General features: G+C 42.1%; 1 long non-coding RNA gene across 1 annotated transcript; it reads left to right on the top strand.

Annotated features, from left to right (window-relative positions):
* The first annotated feature begins 652 nt into the window (after nt 1-652).
* On the top strand, nt 653-3,217 carry LOC143940427 (uncharacterized). The gene is made up of 2 exons (XR_013263869.1): nt 653-1,876; nt 2,530-3,217. It is a non-coding gene; the product is annotated as an uncharacterized LOC143940427 (long non-coding RNA).
* Nucleotides 3,218-6,299: the final 3,082 nt, after the last annotated feature.

Genomic DNA, 6,299 nt, shown 5'->3' with positions numbered 1-6,299 from the left:
CAAATTTTATATAGACTTGAATGGGAAATCATGTGGAGTATCGGTATGCACCATTCAAGTCCAAGGGACATTAGTGTGTGTATTCTGATTCTATATACTTGTAAATTATGCAGCTCATATAAGTGCTCAGGAGGAAATTCAGCATCTGCAGGAGAGGGTTGCTCAACTTTAGCAGTTTAGTCCTTCTCTTGTGCAGTGGGACAGATTGTTTTCAAACGAAACTGGTCATATTGAAGTAAAATGACTGTTTTACTGATTTCTGGGTTCAGGTTATTGAGTTAAATTGCTGTTTCTCCAGTCAACAAGACCTTAAAATAGACCTTTACTTTTTTAGGTCTAAGTTGGATTTCTGTTGGTTAAGGGTCACCTAGCCATTGACCACAGTATTAAAAATAGTTTCTAGTGGGTACTAAAACTTTAAGTTTTGATAGTGGAAATGTATTGGGACGTACATGCCGTTGCTTCAGTAGTACTGTGCGGCTATGCATGGGCATGACATCGCTGCTCCAGCCAATCACAGCACCAGAGTTGCGATACCTGGAAGTAATCTCCGGGATAGATGTCGCCAACTGGAAGGGGAGACTGCAAGGGCTTTGTTCTCAGATAAGTCATAATGAGCTAGTATGATATGCAGACTAGCTCCTTAGTGGGGTGGGGGGGGGGGGGGGTTAAAACCACTTTACCTCTTTGTATTTGGTTTAAACAGTTATGTTGTAACAGTACCTTGAAAGCATTCATACCCCTTGAGACTTTCCATATTTTTTCATGTTACAACCAAAAACATGTGGTGTTGGGCTTTAATGTGATGGACCAACACAAAGTGGCACATAATTGTGAATTGGGAAAATGATATGTCCTACATTTTTTACAAATATCTGGAACGTGTGGCGTGCATTTGTTAAGCCCCTTTTTACTGATACCCATAACTACTAGTGGGTCCAATTGCCTTCAGAAGTCACCTGATTAGTTAATGGCATCCACGTGTTTGAATCTTCTGTTCTGTGATGCCCTCAGAAGTTTGTTAGAACTTTAGTGAACAAATGGCATCAAAAAGGTCAGGGATAAAATTAAATTTAAAGCGGGGTTAGTAGAAAGCCATAAGATGGTCTGTTTGCGGTTTTTGAGATGCCATGTGGGAGAAGGTGCTCTGGTCAGATGAGACCAAAATTTAAATTTTGGGCCTAAAAGTAAACCTGATGGAAACCAACACTGCATATCACCCTGAACACACCACCCCCATCGTGAAACATGGTGGTGGCAGTATCATATTGTGGGGATGCTTTTCCTTAGCAGGGGTGATGGATGGAGCCGAAAACATGGTAGGCTGCATATGACTTGAGACTGGGGTGGAGGTTCACTTTCCAACAGGACAATGACCCCAAACAGAGCCAGAGCTACAATGGAATGGCTTGGATCAAAGCATAGTCATGTGTTAGAATGGCTCAGTCAAAGTCCAGACGTAAATCCAATTGGCAATCTGTGGCAAAGACATGCAGCGACAGGTGGTTTTGCGAAGTATTGACTCGGGTGCTGAATACAATTACACGCCTCACATTTATTTGTAAAAAAAAGTTAATTTACATTTTCTTTGGTCTATCACATTAAATTGTTTCTGGTTGTAACATGACAAATGTGGTAAATTTTCAAGTCATTGTAGTACCACTGACAATATTCTTCTAACTTTGCAGCTCAGTGTGCCATTATCATGTTTGATGTAACGTCAAGAGTCACATACAAGAATGTACCCAATTGGCATAGAGATCTTGTAAGAGTATGTGAAAATATCCCCATAGTCTTGTGTGGCAACAAAGTGGACATTAAGGACAGAAAAGTGAAAGCAAAATCAATCGTATTTCATAGGAAGAAGAATCTTCAGGTTGGTAGACTTTATTTTTAACTAACTTTATTTTTATTTTTTTGTGCTGATGGGCAGTTACCACTTTTCACCAGGAAAGTGTTTCCACTTTTGCAGCCAAATTGGGTTGCACTTATTTTATATTGCAGGTTTATATTGTAACTGGATTTTTAACCCTGTCCCAGCAAAGGGTTAAAGGTTTAAAAGCTGTGCCTCTTGCATTGTATGGAAATTAGGTGACTCCTTGTCCTTGGGACAGACTTGCACTGATATGGGTTAGAAAGCCATGCAGTTAAGTAAAATGTATATTTTAAAAAGTGGTTGTGCTCTGTAGATGGAAAACAAATAGTGGGGTTTCCACATTACAACAGTGGAAAGAATACTTCAACTTAAGGTCTGTATTGGCACTTTGTGCTGAGTGCTTTTCTAAGCACGGCATAGACATAGGGGCACTTAAAAGCAGAGCTCCACCTTAAAGGGGAAGTTCTGCTTGTTTGCACCCTCCGTGGCCACCGACTTTTTTGGGGTGGGGGGGGGGGGCTAGTTTTAACAGCTACATATTCCCACTTCTGGGTCAGATTGTTTTTAGGGGAGCATGGTACTCGTAAAGAATAGAACGTGTGTGTGTCTGTGTGTAATATTGTGGTCTAATGTTTGACTTTTTTTTTTTCCAGTACTATGATATCTCTGCAAAGAGTAACTACAACTTTGAAAAGCCCTTCCTTTGGCTTGCCAGAAAACTGATAGGGGATCCCAACCTTGAGTTTGTAGCCATGCCTGCTCTTGCACCACCTGAAGTGGTTATGGATCCTGCGTTGGCTGCACAATATGAGAATGATCTACAGGCAAGTCATTTTATTTCCCTTAATGTTTTAAATCCTAATTTGGAGTTTGTTGCTTCTAAACAAATGTTTCAGTGGTTAATTACTTTTTTTTTTTCTCTTTCTTTAATTAGATTGCCCAGACCACAGCACTGCCAGATGAAGATGATGATCTGTGAGGTGAATGAAGCTCGAGCCCAGAGTCAGAAGTCTAGTTTTATAGGCAACTGTCCTGTGATGTCAGTGGTGCAGCGTGTTTGCCACTTTATTTAGCTGAGCAGAACATGTGCTTAACCTTTTGAGATGCTGAAGGAGATGAATGGGCTTTGGAGTGAATGTGGCAGTTGAAATAAATCCTTCATATTTTGGACCTGCATATCTAGCTGTTTGGGACTGCAAATAATATTCCCTTTAAAAGTTTCAAATATAAGTTAAGACTGCTACAGTCACATCACAATGTTCTATGGTGATCCTGTTTGTTACTGTCATTCCCATACATTTTTCGTTTAGATCATAATAAAGTTGTATTTCAAATACCCCAGTTATTGATCATGGCAGATTGTTCTGTTCTGAACTAAACACTCTTGAGCCAGCTGATGCTTGTGTTCATGACTAAAGCAGACTATTTATTTTTCTTAAAACATGGTGTTTTATTTTTTATTTTTTTTCTTCTTCGGTCTTGAAGTTGTATGTGAAATCGGTTAGCATTTATAATGCTGCTAAATGCACACTGAGTTGGGTTGCTTTGCAATTTTCTAGCAAAATTATGGTTTTTACATGTAGGAGCAAAGTGTCAGAATTTGCCTGGGTAGCATGTAGTAAAACATGGGCTACTTCTGGCTGACTCATTGTGTATGTAATTTCAGAGTAGCAGTAAATGGTTAGACTGCATTGGGCCTTTCTGAAAATGTTGACAGGCCGCTTTCACACTGGGACACTGGGTCTGTTATCGGTAAAGTGCCACTAGTTGAAGTGGTGGTTTACTGCTGTTTAACCACTTCCCTAAGGCACACACCGATGTACATTGGCAGAATGGCACGGGCAGGCATATTGGCATACGGGTATGTCCAGTCTTAAATGCCATTGCCAGCGTGCTGGCGGCTCGCTCGCCGGTTGGGACCCCTGTGAGTCTGATCACGGGTCCCATGAACTCTATCACCGTAGGCATATCTGCGATCGTCTCACTGGGCGGCTGAACTGGGAGATGCCGTTGTAAACGGCATCTCCCCATTCTGCCTAGCAACAAGTGAAGCTGATCTCTGCTCCATGTGATTGGAGCAGAGATCAGTGTTCACTAATAGGCCCACACCCCTAAGAACACTTAACCCCCTACACTACCACCTGCTGGTTAACCCCTTCACTGACAGTCATTTACACAGGAATCGGTGCATTTGTATAGCAGTGATTGCTGTATAAATGACATTGGTCCCAAAGATGTGTCAAATGTCCGTGTCCACCATAATGTCAGTCACAATAAAAATCGTTGATCGCCGCCATTACTAGTAAAAAAAAATTAATAATGTCAAACTATCCCCTATTTTGTAAAACGCTATAACTTTTGCGCAAATCGCTTATTGTCATTTTTTTCGTAAAATGCGTATCGGCCTAAACTGAGGGAAATGTGTTTGTTTTTGGGGATACTTAGTAAAACAAAGTAAAAGAATGCGTTTTTTCAAAATTGTCCCTCTATTTTTGTTTATAGCGCAAAAAATAAAAACCGCGGGGGTCATCAAATACCACCAAAAGGCTATTTGTGGGAAAAGGACGTCAATTTTGTTTGGGAGCCACATCGCATTACCATGCAATTGTCAAAGCGACAGTGCCGAATCACAAAGTGGTCTGGTCTTTGGCCAGCAAAATGGTCCAGGGCTGAAGTGGTTAAGCGGTGCTTTCCAGCTGCTAGTGGGGTTCTTTTAACCAGCCGAAGAGGGTTTAAAACGCCTGTGTTGCGGCACTCCGGAAGCATTGCCATTTCATTAATTTCAGGGGTACAGTACTCCTACACCATCCCAAAGATGCTGCTTACAGGACTCCTCCCCCCCCACCCCCCCGCAAGCGCACCGCCCCACTATGAAAGCACTCAGGCTTTCACACTGGGGAGACATGAGGGGTGGTTTTCAGAAGCTGTATTGGTGCAAAAAACACCTGAAGCCTGCCTCCGGGCACCATTTTGTTGAGAATTGTTCAACACAAGTCAAATAAGCTGTAGTCCATTGCTGCAAAACAGTCTTTTGGGCACAAACCTTGCACAATAAATGCAGTGTTATGAATGTAGATCACCATAACTTATTGTGTAGGCTTTTTTTTTTTTTTTTACAGAAATTGTAAGGTGAACTTACACTTGCTCTTGTTCCCATCCTACCCCTGTCTCACCAACCTTGAGTCCTGTGATTGTTCTTCTGACACATATTGCTGCTTTACCCGTCAGATTTGAAATCTGGATGGCTACACGGGTTCTAATTGGTCAGCGCCAACCTATTGGAATGCTCCAAAACGTACCTCCTAATGAGGTACAATTTTGGAGATTCCCCAGACTGAGGCGGCAACCTGGGGTGTTGGTGTGGGTGATTGTTGTGCTCCAGGTCAGAAGGTATGAGGGTCCTGTGTAAGGTCACCTTTAGGCTGGGTTCAAACTGCTGCAGTGTACGAGATCGGATGTGATTTGCACTGCGAATCACATCCAATCTCTGATGCGATTTCAGCCATACAGATAGTATGGCCAAATTCGCATCCGGCCTAAACTCGTACAGGATCCTTTTTTTGGTCTGCAGCAGAATCCAATTGCATGGGTGTTCACACCATGCATTCCGATTCCTGTAAGATCGCACTGCGATATGCAAACTGATTTGGAGGTGTCATTAACTTTTCACTGACACTTCCAGCAGTTCGCATAGGGCAGTGTGAACTGCCGCCGGGAGGCATGCGATGCAGGAACCCGCAGTAGATTCGCAGCTTTCCAGCATCGCAGCAGTGTGAACCCAGCCTTACAGATGTTTCTGTAAAGGTGCACTTGACTTTAAAAAGTCTGTGTAAAATAAAATATTTGATTACAGCTTAAACTCCCCCCCCCATCTGCCTTTGGTATGTAAAATGCAGACTCCTATCTGGATATTGTGACAGTAGAACACTTGGAAATTGCTTACTCTATTCCATAGAAATGAAATGGATAACCATTGAAAGCACCCCTGGCAGCGTTTGTGCAAATTCTTGTCGCTTAACTACTTGGTCTGCAATGTGAAAATCTAAAACCATGTGAAAAGGGGCTTTCATGTGGCTAAAATTTAGCTACCAAAATCTTGTCAGACTGTGCTGCATTTGCTTTTTTAAAATTGAGTATAGTATTTATAGTACAGTAGTCATCAACCCTGTTCTCTGGTCCCACTAACAGGCCAGGTTTGAAAGATAAGTGAAATACATCACGGGTGATATCATTTGCTGCTCAGTGATTGCAGTATTCTAGTCTGCATCTCCCCAAGGTAATACATAAAACCGGACCTGTTAGTGGGCCCTAAGGATAGGGATTATGACCACTGCCATGGTAAACACCTGGTGATCATGCCAGTTTGACTATTGATAGTGGCAACACTGACCTTTCTGCAGTCTTTAGTTTTGCCGCTTTGTGT

Source organism: Lithobates pipiens, unplaced genomic scaffold, assembly GCF_037356315.1.
Source record: "Lithobates pipiens isolate NorthernLeopardFrog02 unplaced genomic scaffold, aLitPip1_a1.2 Scaffold_3, whole genome shotgun sequence".
Taxonomy (NCBI): Eukaryota; Metazoa; Chordata; class Amphibia; order Anura; family Ranidae; genus Lithobates; species Lithobates pipiens.
The sequence above is the reverse complement of the archived record's forward strand: the minus strand, read 5'-3'. Positions and strand labels throughout refer to the sequence as shown.